This window comes from Ambystoma mexicanum, chromosome 5q (genome assembly GCF_040938575.1).
Source record: "Ambystoma mexicanum isolate Mex_15411 chromosome 5q, UKY_AmexF1_1, whole genome shotgun sequence".
Classification (NCBI taxonomy): Eukaryota; Metazoa; Chordata; class Amphibia; order Caudata; family Ambystomatidae; genus Ambystoma; species Ambystoma mexicanum.
In genome coordinates, this window is record NC_090933.1 from 338029815 (window position 1) to 338048701 (window position 18887).

The following is an 18887-nucleotide window of genomic DNA, read 5'->3' on the forward strand; positions in this document are numbered from 1 at the left end:
TTGTATCTTGTATCACAATGTTTTTATATTCACTATGCAACTGTCTCAGTTTCAATTTGTCATTATTGTTCTTACTTAATTTTAGCCTTCGGGAGTCTTTATTTAACTTTATTTAAATTATTTTTAACATTTTGTATGGTCTTGTCAAATGAGTGTTTATGGTTGTAACTCGGTCGCATGCCTTTTACATGTGCCTCTGAGAATAACATAAGGGCATGTGTGCATTCAGGGACAGAGGCCACATCGCTTTGCTAATCCTCACTTTTCAGTCTTGCTAGTAATTTGGTTAGCTTTGGTACATTGGATTTGACCCTGTTTTGCCGTTGTGACACTTGGATGTCCTGTTTGTAGAACTGTGTAAGTGAGGTGGGCGCTCTACCCCATATAATTTCCAGTAAGTTATGATGAATGTCGCTATTTGCCACTTGGAAGTTGATAACATTATGTACCGCAAACTGTGAAATGAACACATAATCAATGATAGACGTGGATAATCCTTGTTTCCAGGTAACTCTCCGTGGAATGTCATCTATACAGGAGCCATTCAGCATGGTTAAATTACGCGTTTCCATCAATTTTAGCCATCTATTCATTTTTACACAGGCTGATTTCCTCCTATTCTCCAAGCAAGATATGTTCAAATCACCAGCAATCAATATCTTATGGCTATATTTTCTTTTTTTAATTTTTTTAATTTTTTTATTGGTTTATTCAAACTTTTAAAAAGAACAACACAAATCACTTTCAACCCTCCCTCCCTCCTTTTTTCGTTTTCTGTCATAAACATGGTCATTTAACACAACAAGTACTGCCTCAATTGCCTCCTACTGCAGGAATTTTAAATTTGCATGCTCCCATTTTTTCTTTTTCGCTATCCAGACTGCTTTTTATTGTTCGCAAAAAGTTTATTAGAGCAAATAAAACTGCTCTATTGTGCCCCTCAAAAATGCTTTCCACCAATCTTTTGTACTCATGAGTTGATACTTGTTGATCATTTGCCCAAAATGTCTTGCTCTTTGTTGATGAAAAGCTGGACAAAACATTACCAGGTGTTTGAGAGTCTCTTTGTTCTTGTTGCAAAATCTGCACGCAGGGTCAATGTCAGCATACTTCGCCCAGGTACCCAATCGCTCTTTTGTTGTTATCAGGTTCAATCTGAAGCGCATGTACAGATCTCTTGAATATTGATCTGGCAAACAGGTTAGATAAGTATGGCGCAGACCATATGCTTTTGCTTCTCCCGGGACCTCATGCATCAGTTTTGAATTTGCTCTTAAGTCACAAGTGTTTATCCAATCAGTTCTCCATATTTTCATCTTTGCAAGATCTGGATTCTCTAATAACGTTAGGAGACTGATGGCATACTCCTTCAATAGAGCCTGGCAGAGTAGATTCCATTCAAATAGTGTAGTGTGGATCCTAGCATTATCAGGCTTATGCAGCATTCGGAATTGTGGCGCAGGAGTTTTGACCATCGTTGTTCTGAACAGGCTCAGTAAGTTCCATGTAACTCTTGCTTTAATTGATATGAGACCCAGCTCATAACGTAGGCATACAGTTGGAGAGCCTTTTGGAAGCTGCAGAACTCTAGTCCAAAAAGATGTTTTCAAATGAGTTCCACACAACACTGGAACAGCCAAACGCGTTTTCCCCACCATAGATTAGAGCAGGTACCACTTTTTGCTCAAAAAAACGTAATGATTGATTTTAGTGAGAATTTTCCAAATTTTTTATTGATCAATACGGCTTGGCATGCCATCTGCCGGCACTTACTTTGCACAGCGTTAATCCAAGGGGCGTCATTTCTGCTGGCACTGATCTTCATGCCAAAATAGATTGAATTCTTTACAGTTTGTAGGCGCTGATTCGCAAGATGCCAGTGAAACTTCTCTTTACGTCCCCTGGTTCCTTGTAATTTCTCAAAAATTAAGATTTTGCTTTTTTGTTTGTTAATTTGCAGTCCATTGGCTAATGTACAGGAATCAAGACAGTTCAATTTCCGCTGAAGCCCTATAGGGGTCATATCTATCAGAATAAGATCATCTGCGTAGACCAGATAGTCAATGGGCGTCCCATGTAGTTTTGGGGGAAATGTGGCTACACCGTTGAATGCATGCTTTATATCCGATATGAAAAGGTTGAAAATAATTGCTGCTAACAGGGAGCCTTGTTTCACACCCTTGTATGTACTGATAGCTGCAGACAACGTACCTTTCTCATCCAGTCGGATCTTGATGGATGTGTCCGTGTGTAGATCGCGAATTGCATCCACTAAGCTGGGAGGGCAATTCCATCTGATGAGTTTTTCCCACAAGATCTCCCTGTTTATACTATCAAACGCTTGTGACAGATCTATCAAGGCCAGATAGATCTTCGAGTTTGACCTCATTGCTTCCATCTTTAATAGATTCAATAGTAGCAAATTTAGACCACATCCTACCCCTTTTGCAAATCCTGCTTGTCTAGGGTCTACGTGGTTGGATTCTGTAGCCCACTTCAGGAGTATTTTTTGCAAGAGGGTGGCGTAGATCTTCCCCAGTACATCGAGTAGCGCTATGGGCCTGTAATTTTTCGGATTAGATTGATCCTATTTTTTGAATATTGGTACCACCACGGCGCTTTTCCAAGACTTTGGAGTTGCGCGACTCTTGATGACTCTATCAAACAAAGTTACACAGAAGTCTGTCCATAGTTCTGGATTTTTCTTGAGCGTAAAGTTTGTTAAGCCATCAGGCCCAGGAGCTCTAGAGTCTCGCATGTTTTTAATTGCATGAAGTATGTCGATACGTTCAAACATCAAATCCCATTCGTTCAGCTCCATGGGTTCCCGAACTATAGCAGGTGTATCTTTAGAGTATAGATTTGAATAGAATTTGGCCCATTTTGCTTCCTGGACGGCATTCACCTGTAGCGCGTGTTGGGGAGCCAAGCTGTTGTTTATCAGTCTCCAATAGTCAGCAGACTTTTTGCCAGACATTTTTTGGAGCATATCTTCTGAATCATTTTGCAGCATAATCGCTGCGTGTGATTTGAGCCGATTCCGATAACTTTGTTTTATCACCCTTTTGCGCTCTCTTGGAATTGGTACTTAGGCCTTTTAAGTTCCTTAATTCTTGGCGCATAGTTCTTTTCCGTTGCAGAATAGACATATCGAATTTATGTTTTGGTCGAAACTCACTATGTTTCATGTTGTGTTTCCGTTCTTCGAAGTTACACAAGAGATGCTGGTATTCGAGGGACTCCGATGAGTGTTGGAAGTTGTGTGTAATGGCAGCAACTTCTATGTCCAAAAGATTTAATCTGATCCTCCCTGACCCCGTGCTCACCACAAATGGCCAGTATGACTGAGCACGTGAGGTAGAATAGTCAAATGTGAATTGAACCATATCGTGGTCACTATGCTTCATTTTGGCGACTTTCATTTTTCTAGTTCGCTTGTGAATGTTTTCAGATACGAATATATAGTCAAGTACCGATTGTTGTTTGTGTCTTCTCCATGTAGGACAAGCCGGGATGTCACCGACCGTGTGGCCATTGAGCATTAGTAGACCGCGGAAGTCCATTTCCGAACACCACTGGGACGCAACTTGTTCATATTTGTTTACTTTCCTGTTCTTGTCGACAATTCGATCTGTGTTTAAACTACAGAAAATATTAAGGTCTCCACACACAATTAAGTCCAATGATTGCTCCTTTTGTGGGATGTTTTTACCCATGCATCCAAGCCCTACCATAAAACTGTGCAGTACTGGCATGGAAAACATCATGATGGCCAGAACTCCCCAGAGAGTGCACAGGGAAAACATGAAGAATAGGCTGCCACCCATTTTTGCCTATGTTGTGAGCACAGGAGGGCACTGCCTAAAACCACCATTGGGCTACACACACAGTAGCCTGAAACCATTGGGAATGGCAATGCTGATTGCCAAAAAGCAACTCAGAACTGTGGGGAATTCATTTTCTTAATCCCAAAAATGGTTGCATTACCAGTACTCACCACTATCAGAAAGCCGGCGTTTTAAAACCACCAGACTTTTGTGTAAAACTGAACAAATGAAACAAAACCAGACCAAGGAAAGACTTGCTAAGAGGTGGATACAATGTAAAACTATATTCTGAAATGACTTGAAGGAAGTAATTATATAATGTATAGGTAAAAATTGTCAGTTTGATTTGAATGTAGAAAACTGGGAACAAAAAGTCACATTTACCTGAAACCTGGCTTAATGAAACTGAATTCTGCCTGACAACTACCCCTGACAGGAGTTGAAACTGGATCAACAGCCACTCTTCCCAGGCCTAGCTGCATCCTGCTGCCCCTTGCTAAAAGGAGTGTCACCTCTCTGATTAGATTAGGGGTGGAGCACCTGGGAACTGGAAGGGACAGAACAATGCAACTTCCTTGACTCAGGCAAATGTTATATTGGGGGCGTTGTAAAATAGCATCCTCTTGGGAGAAACTGGGGGGCAGCTGTGCCTCTGTGAACAAGCTGGCTTGGGGGAAGTGGATAAACCAGTTATTCCACCCTGTGATGTGGGAAGCCACACCCCTTTTTGACCAGAGCATAATTTTAAAAAGATAGATAACTCATAGCGCGGACTTGTCAGAATTATATAAGTAATATCATTATTTTCGTGATTTTTCTGTGAACATTTTAAGAGGCGTTAGGACCCTGTGGTGTATTCTGGGGGGTTACTAGCGGAAAATAGGGTCTCACTCCAAATGTATGCATGTTAAAAATCTGACACTTTATCATCTGTAACCCATATCCATGGTGCACATTTGTGTAAAATCTGGAAAGGTTTAGAGGTCGTTATCTGGATGAAAAGGGGAGAATTCTGTCATCAGTGGACACGACATCGTACAAAGACAGGGATCGGATGGTTTGGTGCTACAGAAAATATGTTAACTGGACCTATAATATTAGAAAAATGGTACATAGATAAATATGTATTTGGGTCAGAAATAGATTTGTGTGCAATCTGACAAGGGGAGGTTCCTCTGACCATAAAACCTACAGCATCACTCTGACTCACATTTCCTTCCCCCAATCAAGGGAGAGAGGAGGAATTGGCCAATGATAAGTGAGAGGGGCAGGTTTAGTTATGACCAAGCACACACCCATTTTCAAAACACATATAAAGAGACTGCTGGGACAGGTAGAGACTTTCAATTCCATTTGCTGCGGAGCATGCTGACCGACGACTTCACATCCAGAGATCCAGACTTCAAATCCATCAATCTCCAGAACCTGTAGCAGAAATTAACTCCAGAATTTGTAGCAGAGAGGCCTGAATCCACCAGCTGAATCCTCTTCAGCAGGCCTCAAAACCAACCAAACTATTCAACAGCCGGGCGAGCTGTTTGAAGTTTTCCCGAGAATTTTTGCAAGAACCTCTAGAACCGACTTCCTACTTCTTATACTTTTACCGCAATCGTGATTCACACACTCGCAAAATTTACCGCGATATGCGATTTTGGCTCAATTTCTCCACTTGTCAAAATAGCAGCTCCATTCTTTCTTTTGTTAAAATCCATTTGCAACGTGGTAATAACTCATAGAGCATTGCTAAAGTGAGCTTGAACTAATACCAACACGCATCTCCCACTCACCCTGAATCTCTAGAGGGAATTAAAATCAGTTGGCACATTTTCCCATCCAATGCCATCACATTTAAAAGCATTTTGGGCCTGTGTTTCAAACTCCTACCTGTTTCCTCTAAGCTTGCTGGGGAGGAACTGAATTTCGTATTGTATTAAATTGCATTCCTGAGAACTGTGTGCTCCTCTTTCCATCTCCTTCCATTTCTTACATTGCATAGGGGGGGAGTGAATTGTCAAAAGAAAAAGTGATTACCTTATCTTTTGCTAAAATCATATCAAGTATTTCTGTACTGCATTTTATTCCTCATTGCATTTCCTTGAAACCATAAAGCATTTTCAGCTACCTCATCCTCTATACTACTCCTAACCAAATCAAGTGTACCACTGTAACATTACCCATTGTGGATCCACATCATATGTCTCATTGTACTATCAGATATTAATATATTATAAAAGTGTGATAGATATATATTGTTGAATTGTCCAAATGAACCTTTTAAATTTGCAAAACAAACCTACTTCTTGTCTCAGTGGGTTCAGGGGGATTCTAAGAGGGGGGTGTTATACAAGCGTTGTCACCCAGAGTACTGAACTGGATATAAAAATACATCAATAAGGGTTTTCCTCAGCATCCCAGACTAGGCATTGACTTAGCTGTGGTGTTGATTGAATATCGCTTACAGAAGTGGGGGCTCGGAGCCGGGATATTCTGGGTTAGATTTACCACTTGTGCAGATTAATACAGTGTGCCAACTGACCAGATACACATATCCGGTTAGATCACCACGCTGTTTTACACTGTGAAAGCATCCCTCAAAGGAACGCTCTAAGGAACGGTCTGTTTTGCAAAATAAAATACGAACTTCTGTAAGTCAGGAAGGAACTCAAATTCCAGAATGACGACCTTGGTAGATATGAAAATAGCCAGAGAGCACTTCTTACATAAGCTATTTGTGAGAGGTGAGTGGACTCATCAGGACCAAACGGTCGGGTTGCAGGCAATCGCGCAACAGGTCACTGAAACAGGGTCAGATATATGGGGAGAACAGGGTCCCCTACATGTGGCCCTGAGTGAACTATATATGGCCCCTAAAGCCAAAGATGAACATAATAAGATTGCCAGGATAGCGGCATAATTGTATCTATATATGGGAGCCATGCAGGACCAATGTGCTGAAGGCCAAGATCTGGCAAATAGGCAACAGATGGCGTTAGAGAAGGCCCAATCTGATCTGGACTCCTCTGAGCAGAGGCTGCTCAGGAGGCAGGAGTCAGAAAAGGACAGCAGACAGTACATCACTAAAATAAAGGAGGATATGGATGTGCTGCAAAAGGAAAAGGCGGACCAGGATACCAGGTTTCTGGCCTTGCAGAAGGAGTACCAAGAAGGTTTGGACTCCCTACTGCAGAGCCAGAAAAAGCTGGAGCAACAATTAGATTTCAATAGGGCATGTGCCGAGCAGGTAGTCACCCTGCAAAGCCACCTAGATAGGGAGAAGGCAGAGAGCAATAAACTGATTTTGAAAGACCTGGATACCCAGGCAGAGTTTGACCAGGAGCGCCAGAAAGCTGGTGCCTTCCAAAGGCAAAGGGACGACCTGGCGGCACAGATGCAGGCTCTTAGTCAGGAAAGGGATACCTTAGGCCAGGAAGTCTGCCACTTAAAAAGGAAAATGGAAGAAAATCACCTGGCCCTCCAGGGACTGGGTGACCTCCAAAAAGAACACCAGAACTTGTTAGAGCACACCAGGAGGGTGGAGGATGCTCTGGCAAGAAAGGAGCAGGCCAATAGGGACACAGCTCAGGAGGTAACCCTCCTGCAGCAGAGACTGGCCCAGTGCTGCAGGACCAATCAGGAGGCACAGAGAGAAAATGAGGCTCTCTGTCAGCACAATGAAAGGCTCCAGCAACAGGTAGCGATGCAGGAGAGACTGATAGAGTCTAGTAAGGCCTTAACTGAGGAACTGAAAGCGCAGGCTCTTGCATTGCAACAGGGAGCAGGGGCTGATAGAGACGAGGTGCGCTGGGAAAGGGAAACGCCTGAGCATAACCTCAGGAGCCCTGGTACCAGAGGCCTTCATCTCTCCCAGTCCCTGGACTCTGCCACCCCCATGTCCCCTCGCGCACATGAGCCCAGGGCCACGGAGATGGCAGATTACTATCCAGCTAGAAGTATGGGGCTCATAGGCCAGTACCTTCCAGGAATGGATGGGCGGCATCCGGGTATGGGCACCCAAGCACAGTGCAATTTAGTGGGGAACCCCAGGAGAGTAGGCCCATTAAGGGCATCCTGAAAACCTCTGCCCAGTTAGGTCAGTGGGGGGTACCCATCAAATCCTGGCAGCAAGGTGGGGTCTGACGACTCCTCTGAGCATTACAGGACACAGGAGACCAGGTCCCCACATTCTGCCAGCCATTCCCAGGCTCGCAGAATCCGGGAAAACCTGGAAGATCAGACGGGCACCTCTGGGAGCAGCGCTTCTGAGTCGGAGGATGAATGGACCAGGGTTACCCGAACCAAAAAGGCCAATAAGGCAAAAAGGGCCTTGCTTAAGGACCCATTGAAACAAATAAAGGCAATAAGGAGTGTCATCACGCCTTATCATAAGAACGCCAAGTATTCTGTTTGGGAACACTTGGAGCTCTATGAGCAAATGATGGAGCCTTTCCATTTGAAGGACAGCCAAATCTGTATTCAATATGTAAAGTGGACCTTCTCACCAGAATACTCCAGTTTCTTTGCGGGGCTGGAGGATCAAAACCATTCAAGGTGGTCCACATACAGGGCGGCCATCTTGAAACATTTTTCTGTGCACAGAAATCCTCAAGAGGCTCGCAAGGCAGCCTACAATTTGCAATGTGGGGAGGATCAGGCCCCACAAGAGTTTGTGCAAGAATTAAAGCGTGCTTTTGCGCAGACCACGAGAAGGGTACGCACGGATAGCAGAGAATTTATCAATACGTTTTTCCATGCCTTACCCAAATACATAATGACCCAGCTCGTGAGAGATTTTCATGAGAAAAGATCTTTAGACTGGGTCATTGAACAGGCTACCCGGATCTATGAGGTGCAGAAGCCCATCGAAAATAAAAATAATGCACCGAAAAACCCCAAAACCAACAGCACCCCTGCTGCTGCCAAGGTGGCAGAGGTAAAGGTTGCCCCCGTTTTAGATTTGGAGATGGGGGGGCCTAAAAACCTGCCTGCATCAAATAATTCACAGCCCAGAAGGCCCTCGGGCCAGTCACAGACAGGGAGTCGAGGAGGTAGTCCCACAAATGGGGTCCCCCGCCCCCCTGACTATGTAAATCCCCGCTACAAGGGAAACCGACCAATCCTGGGTTATGTGTGACTCCTCCAGCCCAAGGGGTGGGGGATCCAGCCAAGCACCTGACCCGGGGAACTTCCCTCCTAACTTCCCCCAGGAGGGCAGAAATTCACCAAATCCTGGCCAGAACTTTTTCCCCAGGTATCCACCCAATTTCCAGCCCCAAAATCATCCATCCTTCTTTCCCCAATTCCCTGAGCCCAGACAACCTAATCCGGGAGAGGGGAGGCCAAGGGTGGAGGGGTACCAAAATCTTCCCAACCAGGGGTACTACCAGAGAAGGGATAGCTACCCTTCCCGGGATCAGCCCAGGGGAGAAAATAGAGCCCCGTATCAGCCTGAGCGGGTTTCACAACTTGAGCGCCAGGTCCAAAATATGGCACGAGATCTGGGTCACATACTGAGGGCCTCACAGAACCCTCAGATGAGCATGCCACCGCAGAATGCCCCAAACTCTGGTGCTCCAGAACAATGACAGAACAATGACAGGGACAGCACTCCGATAACCCACCGGTTCCCAGGGAGGAGGCACAAGGGGAAAGGGGGTGTAAAGCCTTGGAGGAAGCTTCCTTCCCAACTTGTAAACAGCCCCTGGAAAACCAGGAACCGGAAACAAAATCTCCTGCCCCTGAAAGCCTGCCTCCCAAGGAGCAGGGGGGGGTAGGAGAAACAAAGGACCCAAACAGACCCACTTTGTGGAGGAGGTACAGGTCTTCCAATTTGAGGGAGAGGGATCCTCAGAAGATCCTGGGAAAAGGATCTTCTCATTCAGAGATGGGGGAACTCCTCCCAAGGAAAAATGGGTCCCAAGGGATTCCAATCCAGACTGGGGAGATGTGGAGACTGAGCTACCGCCGCCCATCATCTCATCCCAGAACCCACAATACCGAAATCCCCTGGTTCAAACCCATCCTGGTGACTGCCTCCAAAAAGGGGGGGGGCGGCCCAGAACCGGAACCAGGGGAACCCACAATGGCTCTGATCTCCAGTTGCCAACTTTTTCTTTCAGATTTCCCAGGCTCTCCACAGAATTCTGCCCAAATCTCTTCTCTTGCCATGTCCAAAACCAGAAAGTTAGCCCACCAGTTGTCCAAAAATGTGCATTATCTGTGCCCCCTTGAGGAGAAGGAGGGAAGATATTATGCCCCGGTACAAGTACAGGGGCAGGGTACAATTTTGGCACTGGTGGACACTGGATCCCAAGCTACCCTTCTGTCCAAAAGGGCCTTTGAGGAACTAAATGCAGGAAGGGGGGAGAATTACCGAATTCCTCTCACCTCTCTTCCTGGACAACTGCAGAACTTTGACGGGAAGGAAATTCCCGTTGAGGGGCCTGCAGACTTGGACATTAAAATTGGGCGACACAAGGTGAAACACCCGGTCATAGTAGTGACTCCAGAGGGCACCCCTTGTTTACTAGGGAATGACCTCCTGAGAAGGTTGTCACCCCTAATAGATTGTGTAAACAAGGTCCTCTGGACCCAGACTAGCCGACCAATAAAATTAAAACAGAGTGTCAACCATGTTAGTTTAAACGGCACCTGCCACATGGTTGAACAAAAATCTGACCAAGTAGAATTTCACTTCCAGAACAACCAAACTCCAGACGTGACAGTAATAGCAGTAGGACACAGACTGGTGATGGGGGGTCCTCTCTATTTCTGAAAATCAACCTTCCTTCCAGTTTAAGGTGGTATTCCACACTGGAAGGAAACACCCTGACATTCTTTACTAATCCACAATCAGAAACTCCCACTCCTATAGTCCAGAAAGATGTGAAATCAGCTCAGAGCCTGGCTGATATTCAGCAAATTGGAGAGCAGTTGTTCATCCCTGTTCAGTTAAATTATGGGAAGGACTCTGTTCTCGCTCGAGTGTGTGTGAACAACGGTAAGAGCTTCATCGGCGAAGCCATGTTCCGCCAACTCCCAAAAGATCCGCCATTCCCACATTCAAACTGATAGAAAAATGGGAAATGGACCTGGAAGCACCTAATTCCAAACATCTCCTGCCAAGCAGGTGTATGCTCAAAGTCTCCATTGGAAACAAGAGCATAGTCCATAATTGTTGGGTCGTGCGAGACGTCACTGCCGCCTTTTACTTAAGCAGTGACATTCTCAATCGCTTTGCCATTAGTTTGGACCTAATAAACTTCAAAGCTTGGTCCCGATTAGCGGATAATCCCATGGGCTTTGATGATCCAGAAAAAGCATTTAGGTCAGCTCAATTGCTACCTTATGCAGTTGAAATTCAGATCAAAGAGGAAGTCACCATCCCAGAAAGGACCCGACAATTCTCGCTGGAAGTGAAAGTTAAAAGAGGACAAAAATTGAAAAACCCTGATGCTTATGTGCATCTAAATGCTTCTCTCCAACAGCAAGGGTTGGGGGTAAACCCAACTCCATTAGTCAACATAGAACATGACACCATTCCAATAGAGGTGGATAACAGCGACTTAAAGAGTGTTACCCTAGCCGCAGGCACCATTATTGGAATGGCGATTGATGACCGACATTTCTCCATTGATTTAGGAAATTAACTGTTAGGACTAATCCCCAAGGACTGTTTTGACAGTGACAGTGATGACAATACAACACCAGATAGGATTTTCACCCGGCATGGGGGGAACTTCCTGGTGTACACTTCTTGCCCTTATGGTAAGGAAGATGTGACTTGTGACTTCAGAGGGGATGAGGTGATTTTGCAGGTCCATGAGGGCTGCCTTTCCCACCTGAAGCCTCCAGTCCAAATCAGCACTCTGACCAGGGACTTCTCCACCCAGCTGGAGGAGGCCGCTGAGATAGCCAAACCAGAAGTCTTTCCCGGCTTCAGGCAGATGGTGGAAGAGAGAGTCTACCTAGCTGATGCCTGTGTGACTCTGGAACAGAAGCAAAAGTTGAAACAAGTTTTCTTGGATTTTCAACATCTCTTTGCGGTAGACTCATATGACTGTGGTCGCACCGACATCCACACCACAACAATTCCCACGGACCCTGGAATGACTCCAGTGTTTATGAAGCAATATCGTTTGCCTCTCACATCCATGGAGTCCCTTACTGAAATAATTAAGAACCTTGAGTCCCGGGGAATAATCCGTCCAGTCCACAGCACTTTCAATAATCCGGTGTTGGGAATATTGAAGCCAAACGGCCAGTGGAGACTCTGTGCTGACCTTAGGGAGCTCAACAAATGGGTCCATACTTCCCGATGGCCTCTGCCCTACATTGACCAAGGGCTGGCCCAGATTCAAGGGTCACAGGTATTCACAGCAATAGACCTGACCAATGGATACTGGACCGTGCCTGTCAGTAGGGAAGACCAATACAAACTGGCTTTTACCTTTGGGGGCCAGCAGTACACATGGACCCGGACTCCCTTCGGATACCTCAACTACGGCAATGAATTCAACATTTTCTTACATAAGGCCATGCCCGACCTGGGTGCGAGGGGTAACCTGGCTTATGTAGATGATGTCCTCATCAAAAGTTCATCTGTGGAAGAACACATAGCGGAGATCCGTTATGTTCTGACGCAGTTGAGGGCCGCCGCAGCAAAACTTTCCTTTCAGAAAGCACAGTGGTGTAGAACCCGTGTTAATTTCTTGGGGCATGAGATTACTCTTCAGGGTCTCTGTCCCCAAGAAAAGAAAGTGGAAGCACTCCAGAAATTGAAGGATCCCACAACTCTGCGGGAACTAAGGAGCCTCCTTGGACTGACTAATTACAGCAGAAAGTTCATTGAAGGCTACGCAGAGATCACTAGACCCCTGATTCATCTCTTGAAGGGGGGGGTTCAAGTGGGAATGGGGTCCAGAACAATCCGAGGCAGTAAGACAACTCAAAAGAAGCCTCTCACAAGCGCCTTGCCTAGCTTACCCTGTCAGAAACAAGGAGTTCTTCCTGGAGACAGGGTTCTCTAATACATGCTTGACGGCAGTATTATACCAAAAGCATGACAAGGTCAATAAAGTAATCTCCTATGCGAGCAAATATGTATCCCCTGTGGAGGAAAAATTCAACGATTGTGAGAAGGCACTCCTGGCAACGGTGTGGGCATTGAAGAATTACCGCCCATTTATCCAGGGGGAACACATCATAGTGGAGACTCCACACCAGCCTCTGCAATACCTCCAAAGTGACGGAATCCGGCCGGAAATGTGAGTAATTCCCGAATTACTTCCTGGATTCTGTCAATGCAAGGCTTTCCTGTAGAGGTCAGATATGGCCAAAACAAGAAGAGTCCCCTCGCGCAAGGTCTGGCTGACTTGCATGATTGTGCCAGAGAAAACTGTCTCGAGGACGAAAGTCTAAAAATCAAGGACAACATAGAGGCATACCTTAATTCCCCACACAAAGTCGTTGAAGAAGACAAGTGTGAGGGAATGCCCACTGTCTATGTGGATGGATGCTCTTACCATGTTGACAACAACGGGGAGAAAGAACTGGTGGCCGGCGTAGGGAATGCATGGGTGAAGGAGTTCCCAGAACCCTCCGCTGGATACAAAATTGGTCCCCGAAGTAGTCAGGTGGCAGAATTGATGGCTGTGCATCAGGCCATCCTCACTGCTGTCCAGCATCAACTCCACGAACTGGTCATAATCACAGATTCGGATTATGTACGGAACAGGTTCGTGGAGCACCTGGTTAACTGGAAAACCAGAGGCATGTTGTGTGCTAATAACAAACCCCTGAAACATGGGAAGCCAATCCAAAATATTGATGATCTGGTCACATCGAATGGGATGACCATCTACTGGAAAAAGATCAAGGGTCATTCCAAAGCAGAGGGACCAGACAAAACTGGAAATGACTTAGCTGATCAGCTGGCCAAAACCGGGGCCATCCAAGGGGATTTAATAGAAATAGAGTCCCTGTTGGGGGAAATCCAGGTCACTGCGATCACTAGGTCCCAGACCAATGCTCACAATGATCTTTCAACTGCACAATGGAGTAAGGAGACCCATGATGCTGATTTGATTACAGCTCAGAAGGGGGATCCAATCATTGGTAAGTTTTACCAACACCTTGAGGACCCTGAGAACTTTCCCCTGACGGACACAGATTACATCGGGAAAGAGGACCTAAGAGTGTTGATGAAATGTCCAAAAATGCTCCGAATCCAAGATGGTTTGTTGGTAAGGAAATCCCAAGCTGGCCATGATCAGTGGGTGGTTCCTACCTCATTCCGAATCCTGATGTTAAGTCACACCCATGATGCGGCCACCGCCGGTCATAGGGGGTTTCACACAACACTGGAAATCTTAAGAGAGGTTCCATACTAGCCACACATGGGGCAGGACCTCGACAATACTTGAAGGGGTGTCTTGTGTGTGCACAATTTCAGCCATCATCCCTCACACACCGTGCGCCTCTCCAAAAGAGGGGGATGACACTGCCATGGTCAGATTTGCAAATTGACTTTGTAGGCCCTGTCATTCGCTCGTCTAGAGGAAACCAGTACATGTTGACCGTTAAATGCTTGTTTACCAAGTGGGTGGAATGTCTCCCGGCCCCAAATTGCAGGGCAGAAACAGCAGCTGCCCTGATGATTAACCACATCTTTTCTCGTTTTGGTCTACCTCAAAGGATTGAGTCAGACCGTGGTAGCCACTTCACCAGTGAAGTAATGACAAAGATGTGGGAGATACTGGGGGTTAAAAGGAAGCTACAAATTGCTTACAGGCCAGCTTCTTCTGGAGCAGTGGAGAGATATAACCGAACCGTTGTGAGCATCTTAAAAAAGTTTGTGGCAGATTCTGGGCCAAGTTGGGATATCCGATTACCTCTGGTCCTAATGGCCATCAGATCTACCCCTTCATCTGCAACCAAAATGTCACCATTTGAGTTGATGACTGGACGCAAGATGGTGCTTCCCCAGCATTTGCTCTACAGAACCCAAGAGCAAACGTTGATAAATGCCTCCACAATTCATGAGTATGTGGAGAATTTAAGGAAACACCTTCAGCATGCTTTTGCCTATGCTCAGCGGAATCTAGAAAGATCAGCCGAGAGCATGAAGACCCACTATGATTTAAAAACTACCCGAAAGGAATATAAGGTGGGTGATCGGGTCTATCTATACAATTTCCAAAGGAACCAGGCCAAACAGTGAAAATACTTGCCTACATGGAAAGGATCGTTTGAAATTATAGACAAGATCTCCCCTGTTGCCTATAAGATCTGCATCCCCAAAGGCAGTCTGGCGGAAGGGGAAGACAAGTGGGTACATATAAATCAGCTAAAGTGTTGCCATCCCAGGCACACTCATCAACAACTGGAGGAATCCACTGGAATCCCAGAGGGGGCCGCTCCAGAGTAATTCAGTTTCAACCCTAAAATATTCCACATATAGCATATAAAATTCTGTGATCCTTGTATATATATATGTTCTTGTCTCCTAATTTAAAAAAGAAAATGTATATGTTCATATCTTCTGATTCATAAAATGTATATGTTCGCCACACCATTAATAGTGGCGAAGAAATGTCTACGAATAAGTATTGCCGCTTTGCTTTATCATCCTAGGAGAGATGAAACCATGGAGACTGACCAAGGAAGACGACCGGGGACCGGGAGCAGAGACCAGAGGGGCCCTTGGTACCGCCCAATCCTCCCATCAGGACCAGCAAGGAGAACTGATTGATGGCCTGGAGGGAGGAAAAGATGCTGAACTGTGCCATCCATGGAATTGGAAGAAGAGGAGGCGAACATCCCAGATCTTGCGAGTTCCATCAGCGAAAGGAGAGAATGGCCATCGCAAGAGGGGGAGCTTGTGGGATGTTTTTACCCATGCATCCAAGCCCTACCATAAAACTGTGCAGTACTGGCATGGAAAACATCATGATGGCCAGAACTCCCCAGAGAGTGCACAGGGAAAACATGAAGAATAGGCTGCCACCCATTTTTGTCTATGTTGTGAGCACAGGAGGCCACTGCCTAAAACCATCATTGGGCTACACACACAGTAGCCTGAAACCATTGGGAATGGCAATGCTGATTGCCAAAAAGCAACTCAGAACTGTGGGGAATTCATTTTCTTAATCCCAAAAATGGTTGCATTACCAGTACTCACCACTATCAGAAAGCCGGCGTTTTAAAACCACCAGACTTTTGTGTAAAACTGAACAAATGAAACAAAACCAGACCAAGGAAAGACTTGCTAAGAGGTGGATACAATGTAAAACTATATTCTGAAATGACTTGAAGGAAGTAATTATTTAATGTATAGGTAAACATTGTCAGTTTGATTTGAATGTAGAAAACTGGGAACAAAAAGTCACATTTACCTGAAACCTGGCTTAATGAAACTGAATTCTGCCTGACAACTACCCCCGACAGGAGTTGAAACTGGATCAACAGCCACTCTTCCCAGGCCTAGCTGCATCCTGCTGCCCCTTGCCAAAAGGAGTTGTCACCTCTCTGATTAGATTAGGGGTGGAGCACCTGGGAACTGGAAGGGACAGAACAATGCAACTTCCTTGACTCAGGCAAATGTTATATTGGGGGCGTCGTAAAATAGCTTCCTCTTGGGAGAAACTGGGGGGCAGCTGTGCCTCTGTGAACAAGCTGGCTTGGGGGAAGTGGATAAACCAGTTATTCCACCCTGTGATGTGGGAAGCCACACCTCTTTTTAACCAGAGCATAATTTTAAAAAGATAGATAACTCATAGCGCGGACTTGTCAGAATTATATAAGTAATATCATTATTTTTGTGATTTTTCTGTGAAAATTTTAAGAGGCGTTAGGACCCTGTGGTGTATTCTGGGGGGTTGCTAGCGGAAAATAGGGTCTCACTCCAAATGTATGCATGTTAAAAATCTGACACTTTATCATCTGTAACCCATATCCCTGGTGCACATTTGTGTAAAATCTGGAAAGGTTTAGAGGTCGTTATCTGGATGAAAAGGGGAGAATTCTGTCATCAGTGGACACGACATCATACAAAGACAGAGATCGGATGGTTTGGTGCTACAGAAAATATGTTAACTGGACCTATAATATTAGAAAAATGGTACATAGATAAATATGTATTTGGGTCAGAAATATATTTGTGTGCAATCTGACAAGGGGAGGTTCCTCTGACCATAACACCTACAGCATCACTCTGACTCACATTTCCTTCCCCCATTCAAGGGAGAGAGGAGGAATTGGCCAATGATAAGTGAGAGGGGCAGGTTTAGTTATGACCAGGCACACACCCATTTTCAAAACACATAAAAAGAGACTGCTGGGACAGGTAGAGACTTTCAATTCCATTTGCTGCGGAGCATGCTGACCGACGACTTCACATCCAGAGATCCAGACTTCAAATCCATCAATCCCCAGAACCTGTAGCAGAAATTAACTCCAGAATTTGTAGCAGAGAGGCCTGAATCCACCAGCTGAATCCTCTTCAGCAGGCCTCAAAACCAACCATACTATTCAACAGCCGGGCGAGCTGTTTGAAGTTTTGCCGAGAATTTTTGCAAGAACCTGTAGCAGTACCCAGAAAGCAGTGTTACATTCCGAATCCAGAGAGGCTAGACCAGCAGAGCAGAGCTGACCCAGATCGCTGTGAGCAGAACCGGTGCCTGATTGACCCGCCGAGCAGACAGAACCGCAGCCGGACTGCCTCCTAGAAATCATGTCATCTGTCATTTTTAAAGCGATTTTGGCTCAATTTCTCCACTTGTCAAAATAGCAGCTCCATTCTTTCTTTTGTTAAAATCCGTTTGCAACTTGGTAATAACTCATAGAGCATTGCTAAAGTGAGCCTGAACTAATACCAACACGCATCTCCCACTCACCCTGAATCTATAGAGGGAATTAAAATCAGTTGGCACATTTTCCCATCCATTGCCATCACATTTAAAAGCATTTTGGGCCTGTGTTTCAAACTCCTACCTGTTTCCTCTAAGCTTGCTGGGGGGGAACTGAATTTCGTATTGTATTTGATTGCATTCCTGAGAACTGTGTGCTCCTCTTTCCATCTCCTTCCATTTTTTACATTGCATAGGGGGGGAGTGAATTGTCAAAAGAAAAAGTGATTATCTTATCTTTTGCTAAAATCATATCAAGTATTTCTGTACTGCATTTTATTCCTCATTGCATTTCCTTGAAACCATAAAGCATTTTCAGCTACCTCACCCTCTATACTACTCCTAACCAAATCAAGTGTACCACTGTAACATTACCCATTGTGGATCCACATCATATGTCTCAGTGTACTATCAGATATTAATATATTATAAAAGTGTGATATATATATATTGTTGAATTGTCCAAATAAACCTTTTAAATTTGCAAAACAAACCTACTTCTTGGCTCAGTGGGGTCAGGGGGATTCTAAGAGGGGGGTGTTATACAAGGGTTGTCATCCAGAGTACTGAACTGGATATAAAAATACATCAATAAGGCTTTTCCTCAGCATCCCAGACTAGGCATTGACTTAGCTGTAGTGTTGATTGAATATCGCTTACACTTTATTAGTAAATCATCGATCAGTGCTGTTACTTGATCGATAAAAAAACAGATCATAGTTGGCCAGATGATTCCAGTACACGTTGATGATATATAAACATGTCTCCTTGTTGTTTCCATTCTGTTGGGCACTAATGGTGGAGACCTGAATATATGGAGATGGAGTACAGGAGTTCAGGATCCGAAATCCAGATGCTTTCCTTACAGCCAAGAGAAGACCGGCCATTGGTCTACCCTTTTCCTGCTTTATCGCTGGGTTAATTGCTACTTCAAAAGCAGGTTATTAGTGAGCCAAGTTTCTTGTAGGCACAGTATATCTAGGCCTGTGGCCCATGTTGTTTCGAATAAGTGCATGAATCCTCTGGTGTTCCATGAGCCCATGGTACATACATTGATTCCCTCGGGTTCCTGGCGTTACTTATTCTGTTGTTTGTTTAAGGTTGCAGCCAGCCACGACCAGTCATCGGGTTTAGCTATTGTGGTTTCTTGGGCCTT